Source organism: Impatiens glandulifera, chromosome 1 (assembly GCF_907164915.1).
Source record: "Impatiens glandulifera chromosome 1, dImpGla2.1, whole genome shotgun sequence".
Taxonomy (NCBI): Eukaryota; Viridiplantae; Streptophyta; class Magnoliopsida; order Ericales; family Balsaminaceae; genus Impatiens; species Impatiens glandulifera.
The window spans coordinates 14,325,531-14,345,131 of NC_061862.1; the positions used below are offsets into that span (position 1 = coordinate 14,325,531).

At 30.0% G+C, this 19,601-nt stretch overlaps 1 non-coding gene and 1 pseudogene across 1 annotated transcript; one reads left to right on the plus strand and one right to left on the minus strand.

Moving 5' to 3' along the window:
• Positions 1 to 9,628: 9,628 nt before the first annotated feature.
• On the minus strand, positions 9,629 to 9,699 carry TRNAG-GCC. The gene has a single exon. It is a non-coding gene; the product is annotated as a tRNA-Gly (tRNA).
• An 8,051-nt stretch (positions 9,700 to 17,750) lies between these two features.
• On the plus strand, positions 17,751 to 17,866 carry LOC124923258 (annotated as a pseudogene).
• Positions 17,867 to 19,601: the final 1,735 nt, after the last annotated feature.

Below are 19,601 nucleotides of genomic sequence, written 5' to 3' on the forward strand. Positions count from 1 at the left end.
AGAACTAATAAGGAAGTTTTCTAACTACTATAGCTCTGCAGTCTATAAAGAAGACAAATTACAATCAATAAGTACACCTAAAGAACAAAAATAAACAAGATTAACACTGAAATCATGAATAGACGAGGTCAAAATCACAAGTACAATATTGTGCAGGAAACCAGTTTAACTGCATACTAATATACTCTCCAAGTAAACAGTATTGCCACAGCAAGGCCTGCTACTGCCCCAACAGAGTGTGAATCATACCATACAACACAATTTGCAAATCACACTCCTAGAACATGGAGGGCATACATATAACTGCTCAAATAAACAATCTCTAGCATTTGTACAGTACTTATGAGACAAGTCTAGAGTAGTTAACATCAGCAGCAAGCAATAAATTTGCCAATAAAGCTAACTTAACTTGAAAGAAGAACAAAATGGATTTAATTTTTTTCAGACACCATAGCTAATCACATAGCTAATCACATCAGAGAAGATAATAAACCACATATCAGCCATATATAACAGAGAAGATAATAAATCATGAATGATAGACAAATTAAACCAAAAAACAGAGAAGATAATAAACCAGTAAACAAATTAAGCAAACAGATAACAGATAGAAGAAGAAATATTACCTGAGTGAAAGGAAATGTATGCGGCGGCGCGGCGGCAAAGGGTGTCGACCGGAGAAATCAATCAACCGGCAAGAATGGGAGGAAGAACAGATAGAAGAGAAACTTACCTGTTAGCGCTGCGGATGATCGGCGGGCGTCTTCTACAAGCGGCGGCGGATGATCGGCGGGCGTCTTCTACTAGCGGCGGCGGATTACGGTGGATTACGGCAGGGAGGAGAAGAACGGGAGCGCGGAAGAAGAAAGAAGAAAGAAGAAAGAAAGAAAGAAAGGAAAGAAAGAAAGAAGGAACGCGCGCGGGAGTTATTAGACTTATCTGTAACGGTTAAGTAAAACCGTTACAGATATACAAAGTTCATCTGTAACGGTTATTAACAAAACCGTTACAGAAGCTAGCAAAGAATAAGAAAAGACGGCTCAATATCAGTAACGGTTTTGTTAATAACCGTTACAGATAGAAATTGGTAACGGCATTCAAAAATACCGTTACTGATATCTCTTACCAAATGATTAATTTGAGTCAATATCTGTAACGGTTTAATACATAACCGTTACAGATACTTGTAGCAAATAAGAAAAGACGTTAACTATCTGTAACGGATTCAATATAACCGTTACAGATATAATATAAGTAACGGTTTTCGCCTAAACTGTTACAGATAACAGTAACCAAAGACTGTAACTGACACCTTATCTGTAACGGTTATTTCAACCGTTACTGATAATATATTGTTTGTAACGGTTTTCATTAACCGTTACTGAAAAAAATTAATAGTAAGGGCATTCGAGCGCCGTTACTAGCAGTCGTTACAAATGACCTTTTTCCTACTAGTGAAGCTTCCTTCCTGCACAACCAATGAAGCAAATTGTAAGGCATCAAGATCACAAACCATGTACTATGATTTACTCGCATTGTTCTAAATGGATTAAATTCATCAACAATGAGTCCCAACCTCACGTTGAGAATCTTTATCAAAATCTGAATAAATAGAATCAAAAGATTTCATGCTTTTGAGTCAGATGGATGTCGTATTATTCCATCTTTAATGTGTTCCTTATCGTGCCAAACCATCAAGTTTGAAGTCTTTGATGACATAAAGAGACGTAGTAATCTGGGTATCAAAGGAAAGTGCAACGACTTTTTTCTTCTTCACTCCACTAGATTTCAAAGAATTTGTTAGGTTGCTTGCTTCTTTATTTTTCCATTGAGAAGTTTCACAATCTTCACCTTGGTGTCTTTGCGTTCTTTACAAAATAGCATACAATTATTTGGACACGCATCGATTTTTTCATACTTAAGACCCAAATTATCCACAATCTTCTTTGTTTCTTTGTATGAACTTGGAAATATGTGACTATTAGGAAATGCATCTTTCAAAATTGTCATCGATATATCAAATGATTGATTGGACCATCCATGTTGACATTTCACATATATCTCTCCACGAATTCTTAACTAATTCAACAAGCATTTCTTACAAGGACAACAAACTTTTCCACCATTGCCACCCTCTCGAAATGCAAATTCTAGAAAATTTTCTATTCCATTCAAGAACTCTACACTAAATCTACCATAATTTAACAAATCAATATGTTCTCCACTATCCATGTAGTTTTCAACTAAGATAAACCTAAAAAGTTATGACAAAATAAAAATAAGTAATAGAAAACGTAGAATGACATTGTTAGAGAATAAAAATATAACCTATAGGACTTGTAAAAATGTTGTAAGAGTATTCTTTTAGATCAAATATAGTGGAGAGTGAAAGAAAAGTAAACAATCTAATGAGACTACCTATACATTAATTCATAGCACACCAAATTGCTAAGATTTAATTTGGATGTAGAAAATTAGAACATTAATTGTTTGACAAAATAATACAAAATTATTATCGATGGTGCTAAATAATGCATTTGGCAACAAGGTTAAATTTGGACAAAAGGTTACATGAAAATATTCTGTCTTCAAATTGTGTTAATGTAGTTGGTCTTGCTTTGTTTTTAATACAGCACTGAAAAAATGTTCACACACATATATATGTGTATGAATGAGCTAGGCTTTTTTGTGTTTGAATTTTATAAAATCTCAATATAATCAAACATCATTCAATTATTTCTAACATCAACCATTATAAGTGATTTCTAGTTAATTGACTATTCTTATCAAGTTTATTTTATACATTTTCAAATTCAAATAGTTAGAGCTTATTTGATATTGAGTTATGTTGATTATTTTGTATTAAATAAAAGAAGTATATACAGATAAAAAATAAAATATAACCAGAATGCAAATAACAACACAACTTATAACAAAAACCAAACTATCATGTGTGGATGGATTATGGATAAATGTAAGTGGTATTTATACATTTAGAAGTTAAAAAAAAGATGGGAAGAACTCTAAAGCCTATTATATCATCTTTTAAAGATAGTGTATGGCAGACGCCGGGAATTGAACCCGGATATGTACCGTGGCAGGGTACTATTCTACCACTAGACCACTGATGCTTGATGTTAACAATAAAATATTTAATATATAAACTTAATACATTCTCTCATTAGATTTTTATTTTGTTTTTGTTTTTGTTTTTGTTTTTGTTTGTCAATACATATTACCAATGATCATAACAAGTCAACTATCCTGAGAATGGTTGATCGCATTTGTGTATGTACCGAATTTAATCACAGATTATGGTTTTATTTATAGAGTTGTCTTGCAAAATATGTGTTATAAATTGTATTACTCTTTTTAGTTTTTATTGTTAATTTAGTTAAATTATGCAATTCGTTTGTTTAGTTCCTGAGTGTTTTTTACTGTTTCATCTAATAACAATTTAACAAAAATAAATTATTCAACCAAATAATAATGTATGACATGTTATTTATTAGTGTTGTTTTCTCTCGAGACTCGACTTCCTTACTAAGGGGTTGGGATAGATCAGTGAGCTTGAAAAGAAAATTGTGTGTGACTTGAAAAAAATAAAATGAAAATGAGTTTCGTCATTTTTTTAGGATTAAATAAGTAAATATTAAATTAAATTGAAATTTTTTATAAAAGTAGGTTTTGCCCTTCTTCTTTTTCAGGGTCCACCCTTCAGCCTAACGTAAATTCATCATTGGTAAGATGACTTAACAAAAATTAAAATATACATGGAAAACTTAGCCATGTTTGGTTTGCTCAGCTCCAGAGCTAAAGCTGGGTTTGTGGGATTTTTTTACAATTTTCAATTGAGGTGTTAATTTAGACCAAGTAATGTTCTAAAATATATTTTAATTATGTATATATTAACAAATTTAATAATATTTATTAGTTAATTTCAGTTTCAACTCCAAACTATATATATGTTTTTAAATAAGTCATCATCATGTAGCCTAAATAGTTACAAGTTAGGTCATATAACCTAAATAGTTACCGTTTGAGTAGTCAAAATATCAAATGTCTATTATAATATGGGAGAAATGTAAATTTTATATATCAAGTTAGATAGAGGGTCAAATTTGATTATTAAGGTGTAAAATTATATATATATATATATATATATTTAACAAAATTATTAATTATTTTTTAAATCTACCTCAGCCTTTTAACTTCTAACTCAACTAATCCACCTCATTTCCTCTATGTTGGGAATAAAACGCAATAATCACAACCTTTGTTATAATAAATTATTCCTCGCTTGATTAGATCTTTAGGAGAGAGAAACAACAAATATAAAACGAAATAAAAATGAAACAAGAACACTAAGAATTTAACGTGGAAAACCTCCTCAAAAAAGGAGTAAAAACCACGGGACTTTTGTCCAAAATAAACTTCACTATAATCAAATGTTAAACACGAAACAAATGAAGATAATAGCTAAACAAAAAGGAGATCTCTCTAACTCTACAAGTGTATGCTAGATGACTTTCAGATGTGATAAGGTCACTTCCTTCACCTTTTATAGTAAAACAAGGACACCTAAAAACTCTTTTTCCAATAAGACAACCCTTCCCCCATTTAATACAAAAGGACTTTTGAGCTTCTAGACTTATGGCTTTTGGGCTTCTGAACTTCAGGGCTTCTGGACCTCTTAAACGGACTAGGCTTTTATTTCATAGTTCGATCACTCGTACTTGCATAACTATTAGTTTTTGAAATAACCATCCCTCCACAATTTTGAGTGCTTAAATTTGCTTCAGAATCTTTAATACGAAATATATATTCATTTTTCACATTATATGCTCTAAACCTTTTCATAATTCGATGTGGACCTCGAGCAATAACTTTAGTTTCTGGAGTTATTCCCCCATTAAATGATAATGACGAGTTGTTGACCTTTTCTTTAAGCCACTTTTGGAAATTTTCACACAAAAAAAATTCAATCTCACGTGGTGATAAAAGACGATGACGGTGTAATCTTTTGATTGTAGTATGATGATTGTTGGGTATTGGTGGGCCCAACATTGTGGCTCAATCTCTAGTAACCCACTTACTGGACTTGACCTAATAATATAAATAGATATTACTCTCTTGGTGGGAGGCATACGTCAAATTCTTTGTGGTGTTTGGAGACTAGAGAAGCCTTTGGTGAGTTAGTGGTACAACGGAATCGATAAACAACAGAAAATGAGTCAAACTTCAATCGCATTCACACCCAACAATTATCTCTATAAATAATTAATTATGGTATTGGTAGTTATAAAATATTTTATCTTTAGAAAAATATATACTTACTTTCAAAAAAATTCAATTGTACCACAATTGAATAGATCATGTCGATGATCAACTCATCCAAAGTTTGTATCGCTCCATAATGTTGTCTCACATTATGAACTAAACATATTTGCTCATTTGATTGTTGATGTGCATGATTTCTCACTGATTTTTCTCCTATCATTTTACTACCATCAAGATATCGAGCACTAAAATGCTAAACACTCGTCCGCAATATATCCGTCAGCTATTGAGCATTCCGGGAGTGCTCGGTTGCGTACATATTATTTCAATTTTCCCAAGTACATTTAAGTTAAGATTAATAATAATATATTCTTAGATTATTAATAAAAATACAAACTCATTACCTCTCAATTGGATACATCCATCTGAAAAATACTAGATTTGCTAGTTCGACCTCATCTGCTAAATGGACGACCAAATGCACCAAAATTGTGAAGAAAGATGGTAGAAATATTTTTTCTAAGTGGTATAATATTATAATTGGTGTCTTGTCTTGAAGTTATTTTACCTCCGAACTTGATAGAGATTTTTCACATACAGGTTTAAAGTAGTTGCACAACTCTATCAATATTGAAGACAATTTAAATGGCAAAGTATTTCGTAATGCAATAGGAAGGAGCTCTTGCATTAAAACATGACAATCATGACTTTTAATTCTATAAAGCTTACGTTGACTACGAATACAACGTGAAATATTTGTTGTATAAGTGTCTGGAAGTTTGATATTCCTAATACTTCTAAAAATTTGTTCATCTCATCCGAAAACATAGTAAAGCATGCTAGAGGGACATAATATCTATTTTGACCTTGTTGTTCAAGCCACAAATCTTTTATGATATTCATCTTTTGCTAATTAAGACGGACATTTGCATTATTTTTTGACTTCTTGTTAACTTTTAATAAAGTATTCACAATGTTATCACAAACATTCTTTTTGATATGCATAATATCAAGATTGTGACGAAACAGATTGTGCTTCCAATATGGAAGTTCAAATAAATGCTCTTCTTTTTTCATGTCTTTTTAATAACGCCCGTAACTTTGTTATTAAGTTTTCCATAATCAAACTTAATATTTTGCAATTGATCTAAGAATTTTGATCAACGCAGCATAAAAGAGGATGGTCTTAATTCATCTTCACTATCAAAAGATTTTTAAGTCAAATCGATAATTGTGACATCAATCTAAAAAACATCGATGACCCATATAACAAAACTTTTTGTTATCTAACAAATATTTCGAAAAGTATCTTCGTTACAACAAGGACATGTAAAAAATTCAAAAGTACTCCATCCAAACAAATTACCATAGGTTAGAAAATCATTAATAATCCACATTAAGGAGATAGTATAGTTATGGTTCAAGCTTTAAAATATTCCTACATACATGTACAAAGCAGAAGTTATTAGTCATTTTGTAGGAATTATACATGGGCCCAAAAGCAGAAGAAGGAGAGCATCTATCCTTTGCTAAAATTAGCATAGAGGTGAATCGTCATAGCACATTACCGAATAATATGATAGTGGTCGATAGAAAAGAAAATATAATGTCATGATAATTACTTATGAGTGGAGACCAGATAGGTGTGCATTCTATAATACTTTCTAATATACTAGCAATAAATGTGCTTAAGCTATGGAAGAATAGAATAAGATACTGAAAGGCCGGGAAGATAAGAAATCAAGTAAAATAAGTAGAAGAGTCTAAAAGCAAATAGAAAATGTGGAGGAAGAAAAAGAAGCAGAAACCAATGAGGACTCTAAAAATGAAGAAATCAATGAAATTAAATGAAAGATGTTAAAGGGGTCTATGTTGAATGAAAGAATAAAGGTAGCGATGAAATATAGATGAAGAAGGTGAAGGAAGTTAACTATCAAACAAGTCAAGATGTAATATAGGAAACTAGAGAGGAGGATACTTAGGAATAATCAAGTTGAATTAGAGGTTACTAAGGCTGTTGCAGAGGATACCATAGATGAAGTTGAATGAAGCAAAGACAAGAATCCTGAAACTAAAGTTGAAGTTGAGAATATCATATTAGCACGGGTACGTTCAAAGAAAGATTACACAATAAAAATAAACAAGCTTCATCATCCTCTTCAATTCAATCTCCTTTCATTGCAAGGGGAAGGGGAATAAAGTCACATAACGTAGTATGTTATATGAAAATAAACACTCTTATTGGGATAATTAGGAGTTGCTATTAATTGTAATCTTTTAATTTATAACATTTGTTGTATGGTTGTGTGAATGTTACTAATCAGATGCTTTAGGGTCCGTTAATTGTCATCCTTTAATCATAGATAGGGTATGTTTAGCTATGATTTTTGACTCTCCCACTTTTAGAATTTTTAATGAAATGATATTAACCGTTTTTTCATAAAAAAATTGCATATAGTTTGAAAGTTTCTTTCTTTGAAACATCAAAACTCTCTCCACCAAACTCTCAAAGTTGCTTCAACTCTTCAATAAGAGGTTGTAAATAAACAATAATGTCATTTCCCGAGAATAAACAATGACAACATCATATAAGCTTCCTTCCTGCACAACCAATGAGGAAAATTGTAAGGCATCAAGATCACAGACCATGTACTATGATTAACTCGCATTGTTCTAAATGGATTAAATCCATCAACTGTGAGTCCCAACCTCACGTTACGAGAATCTTTAGCAAAATTTGAATAAATAGAATCAAAAGATTTTCATGCTTTTTAGTCAGATGGATGTTGTATTTTTCCATCTTTAATGTGTTCCTTATCGTGCCAAACCATCAAGTTTGAAGTCTTTGATGACAACAAGAGACGTTGTAATCTGGGTATCAAAGGAAAGTGCCTCAATATTTTAGCAGCGACTTTTTTCTTCTTCACTCCACTATATTTCAAAGAATTTATTAGGTGCTTGCTTCGTTATTTTTCCATTGAGAAGTTTCACATTCTCCACCTTGGTGTCTTTGCGTTCTTTCCAAAATAGCATACAATTATTTGGACACGCATCGATTTTTTCATACTTAAGACCCAAGTATCAACAATCTTCTTTGTTTCTTTTTATGAACTTGGAAATGTGTCACTATTAGGAAATGCATCTTTCAAAATTTTCATCAATATATCAAATGATTGATTGGACCATCCATGTTGACATTTCACATATATCTCTCCATGAATTCTTAACTAATTCAACAAGCATTTCTTACAAGGACAACAAACTTTTCCACCATTGCCACCCTCTCGAAATGCAAATTCTAGAAAATTTTCTATTCCATTCAAGAACTCTACACTAAATCTACCATAATTTAACAAATCAATATGTTCTCGACTATCCATTTAGTTGTCAACTAAGATAAACCTAAAAAGTTATGACAAAATAAAAATAAGTAATAGAAAACGTAGAATGATATTGTTAGAGAATAAAAATATAACCTATAGGACTTGTAAAAATGTTGTAAGAGTATTCTTTTAGATCAAATATAGTGGAGAGTGAAAGAAAAGTAAACAATCTAATGAGGCTACCTATACATTAATTCATAGCACACCAAATTGCTAAGATTTAATTTGGATGTAGAAAATTAGAACATTAATTGTTTGACAAAATAATACAAAATTATTATCGATGGTGCTAAATAATGCATTTGGAAACAAGGTTAAATTTGGACAAAAGGTTACATGAAAATATTCTGTCTTCAAATTGAGTTAATGTAGTTGGTCTTGCTTTGTTTTTAATACAGCACTGAAAAAATGTTCACACACATATATATGTGGATGAATGAGCTAGGCTTTTTTATGTTTGAATTTTATAAAATCTCAATATAATCAAACATCATTCAATTATTTCTAACATTAACAATTATAAGTGATTTCTAGTTAATTGACTATTCTTATCAAGTTTATTTTATACATTTTCAAATTCAAATAGTTAGAGCTTATTTGATATTGAGTTATGTTGATTATTTTGTATTAAATAAAAGAAGTATATACAGATAAAAAATAAAATATAACCAGAATGCAAATAACAACACAACTTATAACAAAAACCAAACTATCATGTGTGGATGGATTATGGATAAATGTAAGTGGTATTTATACATTTTGAAGTTAAAAAAAAGATGGGAAGAACTCTGAAGCCTATCATGTGTGGATGGATTATGGATAAATGTAAGTGGTATTTATACATTTTGAAGTTAAAAAAAAGATGGGAAGAACTCTGAAGCCTATTATATCATCTTTTGAAGATGGTGTATGGCAGACCCTAGTAAGCCACAAGAAGGCAATTTCATCATTGTCACCCGTATAAATGCACCAGCCGGGAATTGAACCCGGGTCTGTACCGTGGCAGGGTACTATTCTACCACTAGACCACTGGTGCTTGATGTTAACAATAAAATATTTAATATATAAACTTAATACATTCTCTCATTAGATTTTTATTTTGTTTTTGTTTTTGTTTTTGTTTTTGTTTGTCAATACATATTACCAATGATCATAACAAGTCAACTATCCTGAGAATGGTTGATCGCATTTGTGTATGTACCGAATTTAATCACAGATTATGGTTTTATTTATAGAGTTGTCTTGCAAAATATGTGTTATAAATTGTATTACTCTTTTTAGTTTTTATTGTTAATTTAGTTAAATTATGCAATTCGTTTGTTTAGTTCCTGAGTGTTTTTTACTGTTTCATCTAATAACAATTTAACAAAAATAAATTATTCAACCAAATAATAATGTATGACATGTTATTTATTAGTGTTGTTTTCTCTCAAGACTCGACTTCCTTACTAACGGGTAGGGATAGATCGGTGAGCTTGAAAAGAAAATTGTGTGTGACTTGAAAAAAATAAAATGAAAATGAGTTTGGTCATTTTTTTAGGATTAAATAAGTAAATATTAAATTAAATTGAATTTTTTTATAAAAGTGGGTTTTGCCCTTCTTCTTTTTCAGGGTCCACCCTTCAGCCTAACGTAAATTCATCATTGGTAAGATGACTTAACAAAAATTAAAATATACATGGAAAACTAAGCCATGTTTGGTTTGCTCAGCTCCAGAACTAAAGCTGGGTTTGTGGGATTTTTTTACAATTTTCAATTTTAGGTGTTAATTTAGAACAAATAATGTTTTAAAATATATTTTAATTATGTATATATTAACAAATTTAATAATATTTATTAGTTAAATTCAGTTTCAACTTCAAACTATATATATGTTTTTAAATAAGTCATCATTACAAGTTAGGTCATATAAACCTAAATAGTTACCGTGTGAGTATCAAAATATCAAATGTCTATTCTAATACGGGAGAAATGTAAATTTTATATATCAAGTAAGATATAGGGTCTAATTTGGTTATTAAGTTGTAAAATTATATATATATATATATATATATATATATATATATATATATATATATATATAAATTTGACAAAATTATTAATTATTTTTTTAAATTTACCTCAGCCTTTTAACTTCTAACTCAACTAATCCACCTCATCTCCTCTATGTTGGGAATAAAACGTAATAATCACAACCTTTGTTATAATAAATTATTCCTCGCTTGATTAGATCTTTAGGAGAGAAACAACAAATATAAAAGGAAATAAAAATGAAACAAGAACACTAAGAATTTAACGTGGAAAACCTCCTCAAAAAAGGAGTAAAAATCACGGGACTTTTGTCCAAAATAAACTTCACTATAATCAAATGTTAAACACGAAACAAATGAAGATAATAGCTAAACAAAAAGGAGATCTCACTATCTCTACAAGTGTATGTTAGATGACTTTCAGATGTGATAAGGTCACTTCCTTCACCTTTTATAGTAAAACAAGGACACCTCAAAAGTCTTTTTCCAATAAGACAACTCTTCCCCCATTTAATACAAAAGGACTTTTGAGCTTCTAGACTTATGGCTTTTGGGCTTCTGAACTTCAGGGCTTCTGGACCTCTTAAACGGACTAGGCTTTTATTTCATAGTTGATCACTCGTACTTGCATAACTATTAGTTTTTGAAATAACCATCCCTCCACAATTTTGAGTGCTTAAATTTGCTTCAGAATCTTTAATACGAAATATATATTCATTTTTCACATTATATGCTTTAAACCTTTTCATAATTCGATGTGGACCTCGAGCAATAATTTTAGTTTCTGGAGTTATTCCCCCATTAAATGATAATGACGAGTTATTGACCTTTTCTTTAAGCCACTTTTGGAAATTTTCACACAAAAAAAAAATCAATCTCACGTGGTGATAAAAGACGATGACGGTGTAATCTTTTGATTGTAGTATGATGATTGTTGGGTATTGGTGGGCCCAACATTGTGGCCCAATCTCTAGTAACCCACTTACTGGACTTGACCTAATAATATAAATAGATATTACTCTCTTGGTGGGAGGCATACGTCAAATTCTTTTGTGGTGTTTGGAGACTAGAGAAGCCTTTGGTGAGTTAGTGGTACAACGGAATCGATAAACAACAGAAAATGAGTCAAACTTCAATCGCATTCACACCCAACAATTATCTCTATAAATAATTAATTATGGTATTGGTAGTTATAAAATATTTTATCTTTAGAAAAATATATACTTACTTTCAAAAAAATTCAATTGTACCACAATTGAATAGATCATGTCGATGATCAACTCATCCAAAGTTTGTATCGCTCCATAATGTTGTCTCACATTATGAACTAAACATATTTGCTCATTTGATTGTTGATGTGCATGATTTCTCACTGATTTTTCTCCTATCATTTTACTACCATCAAGATATCGAGCACTAAAATGCTAAACACTCGTCCGCAATATATCCTTCAGCTATTGAGCATTTCGGAGTGCTCGGTTGCGTACATATTATTTCAATTTTCCCAAGTACCTTTAAGTTAAGATTAATACTAATATATTCTTAGATTATTAATAAAAATACAAACTCATTACCTCTCAATTGGATACATCCATCTGAAAAATACTAGATTTGCAAGTTCGACCTCATCTGCTAAATGGACGACCAAATGCACCATAATTGTGAAGAAAGATGGTAGAAATATTTTTTCTAAGTGGTATAATATTATAATTGGTGTCTTGTCTTGAAGTTATTTTACCTCCGAACTTGATAGAGATTTTTCACATACAGGTTTAAAGTAGTTGCACAACTCTATCAATATTGAAGACAATTTCAATGGCAAAGTATTTCGTAATGCAATAGGGAGAAGCTCTTGCATTAAAACATGACTTTTAATTCTATAAAGCTTACGTTGACTACGAATACAACGTGAAATATTTGTTGCATAAGTGTCTGGAAGTTTGATATTCCTAATACTTCTAAAAATTTGTTCATCTCATCCGAAAACTTAGTAAAGCATGCTAGAGGGACATAATATCTATTTTGACCTTGTTGTTCAAGCCACAAATCTTTTATGATATTCATCTTTTGCAAATTAAGACGGACATTTGCATTATCTTTTGACTTCTTGTTAACTTTTAATAAAGTATTCACAATGTTATCACAAACATTCTTTTTGATATGCATAATATCAAGATTGTGACGAAACAGATTGTGCTTCCAATATGGAAGTTCAAATAAATGCTCTTCTTTTTTCATGTCTTTTTAATAACGCCCGTAACTTTGTTATTAAGTTTTCCATAATTAAACTTAATATTTTGCAATTGATCTAAGAATTTTGATCAACGCAGCATAAAAGAGGATGGTCTTAATTCCTCTTCACTATCAAAAGATTTTAAGTCAAATCGATAATTGTGACATCAATCTAAAAAACGTCGATGACCCATATAACAAAATATTTTGTTATCTAACAAATATTTCGAAAAGTATCTTCGTTACAACAAGGACATGTAAAAAATTCAAATGTACTCCATCCAAACAAATTACCATAGGTTAGAAAATCATTAATAATCCACATTAAGGAGATAGTATAGTTATGGTTCAAGCTTTAAAATATTCCTACATACATGTACAAAGCAGAAGTTATTAGTCATTTTGTAGGGTTATTGGGAAAACTATTATACATGGGCCCAAAAGCAGAAGGAGGAGAGCATCTATCCTTTGCTAAAATTAGCATAGAGGTGAATCCTCATAGCACATTGCCGAATAATATGATAGTGGTCGATAGAAAAGAAAATCTAATGTCATGATAATTACTTATGAGTGGAGACCAGATAGGTGTGCATTCTATAATACTTTCTAATATACTAGCAAGAAATGTGCTCAAGCTATGGAAGAATAGAATAAGATACTGAAAGGCCAAGAAGATAAGAAATCAAGAAAAATAAGTAGAAGAGTCTAAAAGAAAATTGAAAATGTGGAGGAAGAAAAAGAAGCAGAAACCAATGAGGACTCTAAAAATGAAGAAATCAATGAAATTAAATGAAAGATATTAAAGGGGTTTATGTTGAATGAAAGAATAAAGGTAGCGATGAAATAGAGATGAAGAAGGTGATGGAAGTTAACTATCAAACAAGTCAAGATGTAATATAGGAAACTAGAGAGGAGGATATTTAGGAATAATCAAGTTGAATTAGAGGTTACTAAGGCTGTTGCAGAGGATACCATAGATGAAGTTGAATGAAACAAAGACAAGAATCCTTAAACTGAAGTTGAAGTTGAGAATATCATATTAGCACGGGTACCTTCAAAGAAAGATTACACAATGAAAAAAAACAAGCTTCATCATCCTCTTCAATTCAATCTCCTTTCATTGCAAGGGGAAGGGGAATAAAGTCACATAGCGTAGTATGCTTATATGAAAATAAACACTCTTATTGGGATAATTAGGAGTTGCTATTAATTGTAATCTTTTAGTTTATAACATTTGTTGTATGGTTGTGTGAATGTTACTAATCAGATACTTTAGGGTCCGTTAATTTTCATCCTTTAATCATAGATAGGGTATGTTTAGCTATGATTTTTGACCCTCCCACTTTTAGAATTTTTAATGAAATGATATTAACCGTTTTTTCAAAAAAAATTGCATATAGTTTGAAAGTTTCTTTCTTTGAAGCATCAAAACTCTCCCCACCAAACTCTCAAAGTTTCTTCAACTCTTCAATAAGAGGTTGTAAATAAACAATAATGTCATTTCCCGAGAATAAGCAATGACAACATCATATAAGCTTCCTTCCTGCACAACCAATGAGGAAAATTGTAAGGCATCAAGATCACAGACCATGTACTATGATTAACTCGCATTGTTCTAAATGGATTAAATCCATCAACTGTGAGTCCCAACCTCACGTTACGAGAATCTTTAGCAAAATTTGAATAAATAGAATCAAAAGATTTTCATGCTTTTGAGTCAGATGGATGTTGTATTTTTTCATCTTTAATGTGTTCCTTATCGTGCCAAACCATCAAGTTTGAAGTCTTTGATGACATAAAGAGACGTTGTAATCTGGCTATCAAAGGAAAGTGCCTCAATATTTTAGAAGCGACTTTTTTCTTCTTCACTCCACTATATTTCAAAGAATTTGTTAGGTGATTGCTTCATTATTTTTCCATTGAGAAGTTTCACATTCTCCACCTTGGTGTCTTTGCGTTCTTTCCAAAATAGCATACAATTATTTGGACACGCATCGATTTTTTCATACTTAAGACCCAAGTATCAACAATCTTTTTTGTTTCTTTTTATGAACTTGGAAATGTGTCACTATTAGGAAATGCATCTTTCAAAATTTTCATCAATATATCAAATGATTGATTGGACCATCCATGTTGACATTTCACATATATCTCAACACGAACTTAACTTATTCAACAAGCATTTCTTACAAGGACAACAAACTTTTCCACCATTGCCACCCTCTCGAAATGCAAATTCTAGAAAAAAATTTATTCCATTCAAGAACTCTACACTAAATTTACCATAATTTAACAAATCAATACGATCTCGACTATCCATGTAGTTGTCAACTAAGATAAACCTAAAAAGTTATGACAAAATAAAAATAAGTAATAGAAAACATAGAATGACATTGTTAGAGAATAAAAATATAACCTATAGGATTTGTAAAAATATTGTAAGAGTATTCCTTTAGATCAAATATAGTGGAGAGTGAAAGAAAAGTAAACAATCTAATGAGGCTACCTATACATTAATTCATAGCCCACCAAATTGTTCAGATTTTAATTTGGATGTAGAAAATTAGAACATTAACTGTTTGACAAAATAATACAAAATTATTATCGATGGTGCTAAATAGTGCATTTGGCAACAAGGTTAAATTTGGACAAAGGGTTACATGAAAATATTCTGTCTTCAAATTGAGTTAATGTAGTTGGTCTTGCTTTGTTTTTAATACAGCACTGAAAAAATGTTCACACATATATATATGTGTATGAATGAGCTAGGCTTTTTTGTGTTTGAATTTTATAAAATCTCAATATAATCAAACATCATTCAATTATTTCTATCATCAACAATTATAAGTGATTTCTAGTTAATTGACTATTCTTATCAAGTTTATTTTATACATTTTCAAGTTCAAATAGTTAGAGCTTATTTGATATTGAGTTATGTTGATTATTTTGTATTCAATAAAAGAATTATATACAGACAAAAATAAAATATAACCAGAATGTAAATAACAACACAACTTATAACAAAAACCAAACTATGATGTGTGGATGGATTATGGATACCACATTTTGAATATGATGTGTGGATGGATTATGGATAAATGTAAGTGGTATTTATACATTTTAAAGTTAAAAAAAGGATGGGAAGAACTCAGAAGCCTATTATATCATCTTTTAAAGATGGTGTATGGCAGACCCTAGTAAGCCACAAGAAAAGATGGTGTATGGCAGACCCTAGTAAGCCACAAGAAGACAATTTCATCACTGTCACTCCCGCATAAATGCACCAGTCGGGAATTGTACCCGGGTCTGTACCGTGGCAGGGTACTATTCTACCACTAGACCACTGGTGCGTGATGTTAAGAGCAAAATATTTAATATATAAATTTAATACATTCTCTCATTAGATTTTTTATTTTTGTTTTTGTTTGTCAATACATATTACCAATTATCATAACAAGTGTGAGAATTGTTGATCGCATTTGTGGATCATCTAGGCTTGTAATGTCATACTTACTCAAAAAAATTGTAACATTTTCACTATCTTTGAATGTTTAATATCTTTATATGACTATACATCATTGTTAATATTTTCCTTTTAATCTTATTCATATGAAAAATCCAAAAGTTTACATTATTTATTTATACCTAATAATCTGTTTTACTGTGATTTTAAGGAGATGAATGGAATCTATTACCAAATGATGAACTTCACATGGGTTGTAAGTAAATTATCAAATGATTATAAGAAGACAACCAAAATAATTGTTCTTGTTTTTCTCCTTAGCAGCAGGCCCATTTAAATATCTGAAGACAAAGAAAAACTCATGTGCAAGTACACTTTCATTGAATGTGATATCATTGTTAATTGGTTGAGATTTAACTTATGGCTCACACTCACGTCTACTCTTTTTATTTATTTGAATTTTATAATTTGCGTTTTCTTATTCAAATATCTCGTTAACTTTGGTTTCTTTGATTTGTGTTGAATTACATATGTATTAATTGATTGAATTATCATGTTGAGTAGTTTTATTTTTGCCCATTATAGTAGCTTGCTACTGTGGTTACTCAAGCCTCGCTTATGCATTGCACTGCTGTTTAGGTCTGGCACATCTCACCCAAATCAATATTAAATTATTATATATTTGATTATATTAATGTTCATCCAACTCAAATTAAGAGAATTTTATTTTATTTTGTCAAACCATAACATATCATATATTCACATGTGTCAAATAATAACAGAATAAATTAATTAGAATCTGAAAGTATAAATATCAGAATATATATATATATATATATATGAAATATGAGTTTTCTAGTCCTCAATAATTCCATTCTTATGTCTGTTTTAAATTTGAAAGCCAAATTGACAAGAAAAAAGGAAATTATTAAATTGTCTCGAAAAATGGGTTGATCCAAAGAATATTTACGTACAGATCATTTTCAGCTAATCTATGCTTGTGCTTCTTTAAAGCAAAATATATGGTACGAAACCTTCCTACATCGCTTGTGAACAAAAATGACAGATATTGTATAAGGCCTTCTTCTCTTTGGGTTTTTTAAAAAACCCATCCCAAATCAATTTTCCAATCAATCACTTCTCAACAATCACATCACTCATTTCATTAACCAAAATACTAAAATATCCTCTATTTTAAATTATTATTTTTTATTTTATTCATATATATCAATACCCTTTAAGTCTATTTATCAAAAATAATCATCACCTCCTCAAAATCATCACCAATCATTACATTTTTCCCTCTCTAGGTTTTTTTAAAAATCCCAATCCTAAAAGTCTAGCTGATTGTATTTATGAACCATAACTTTCTCTGACTTTTGACCAGGATGAAGTGTATTTGTTCTTATCAGTTTAATATTTGATACATTGGTCCAAGGCCGATGACAATGCATGCGGGATGGTAGAGGTAAATATTTTTATGCCTGTTATTATTTTGGGGATTTTTTTAATATTATTTCTGTTTTCTGCGAACACCATTAATAAAATATTTAAAAAAAAAAATTATTAAATAATATTATATAAACAAAATTTTTAATATAATATATATTATAATATATTAAAAATTTATATTATTATAAAAAATAAACTTACTCCTCTTATAAAATATAGTTTATAAAAAAATATATTGATGATTTAATGTATTTAATTATGTTTTATAGTGTTCGGGGCATAATCGGGTGAGATCAGGGTGGGAGACACAAATAATTTTTTAATATAATATATATTATAATATATTAAAAATTTATATTATTATAAAAAATAAACTTACTCCTCTTATAAAATATAGTTTATAAAAAAATATATTGATGATTTAATGTATTTAATTATGTTTTATAGTGTTCGGGGCATAATCGGGTGAGATCAGGGTGGGAGACACAAATATCATTATCGCCCCATCTCCGTTCGGTTTCGGGGAAAAACCGTTCCAAACGGGGCAACTCGGTTCGGTTTTCATGGAACGGTTTCAAATTGCATCTTTACACACAATATTAAATTAATTTTTTTTTATGGGGAGTTGTTTTTTAAATTTAAGTAATACTATTGCCCTTTTAATGAAAAAAAATATTTTTACAGTGTGATTATTATTATTTTCATGTCTATATAATTATTAATTTATGGTTGCTTTTAAAAGAATCATATTGTAAGAACTGGTTTAAGAAAAGTTCATTGGTTAATATCAGATCTGAAGTAATTTATCAGTCCATCAGTTCAATTATTTTTAATATAAGTTGATTTATATTGAACTTGTTTAATATGTCCATTGTCAATGTTATGGGACAAATTGATGAATCTTGAATCTTAATTAGTCTAACAAAAGTTAACTAATATTATTTAATACAAAAGACTGGAATTGTAAGAACATATTAAGTTAAAATATAAAATGAATTTGTTTAGAATTGTTGTTTGGTTTATAGATAAAACAAATCTCCAATCAAATCAAAGATAATTTCTAATGTGATCAAAGATTTTATATGATATGGTTGTTGTGAGACCACGATAACTTTTTATTGAAAATAAATGATGCTTTTCAAAATAGACATTATTTTCTCAATTAAAATTAAGATCATATCAACAAAATATTGTTTCCCCTAAGAAACAACTTTCATGACTCATCTATAAAACAGAAGAAATTAATGAGGTCCTCAACTAATTAATAATTAGACCAAAATGTCTAGCGCTATAAATAAATCACTTTCATGTGATGGATGTCACGAGAAAGAAAAACTGTCATCAATTGATTATAAGGGATGTTTGGTTTTGTGATTATAGACAATTAGACATAATAATAATAGCAAATATATAATCCATCATCGTTCGTTTTCATACTTAAATGAGCAAAGTGATTAGCGATCCAATCAACAACTTAGTTGTTTCGGTATTTTTCTTGACATTTTCTTGTGTGTTTTGTAAAAATACAATAAAAATTAACATGAAATATTTGGTCTGGCATGAACTCAGTAAGTCGGATGGTTAATTTGATTAAAATAAGAATTTGATGAATTCCAAGGATTTAACCATTGTAAATGAGGTTCTCATCATTCATTTGTCCTAATTTGATATACTAAGGTTAAGTTTGATTCAACTTATAAGTGGCAATTGTTTAATAAGTTGTTAAAATAGTTTTATAGTATAAAATATGACATATAAATA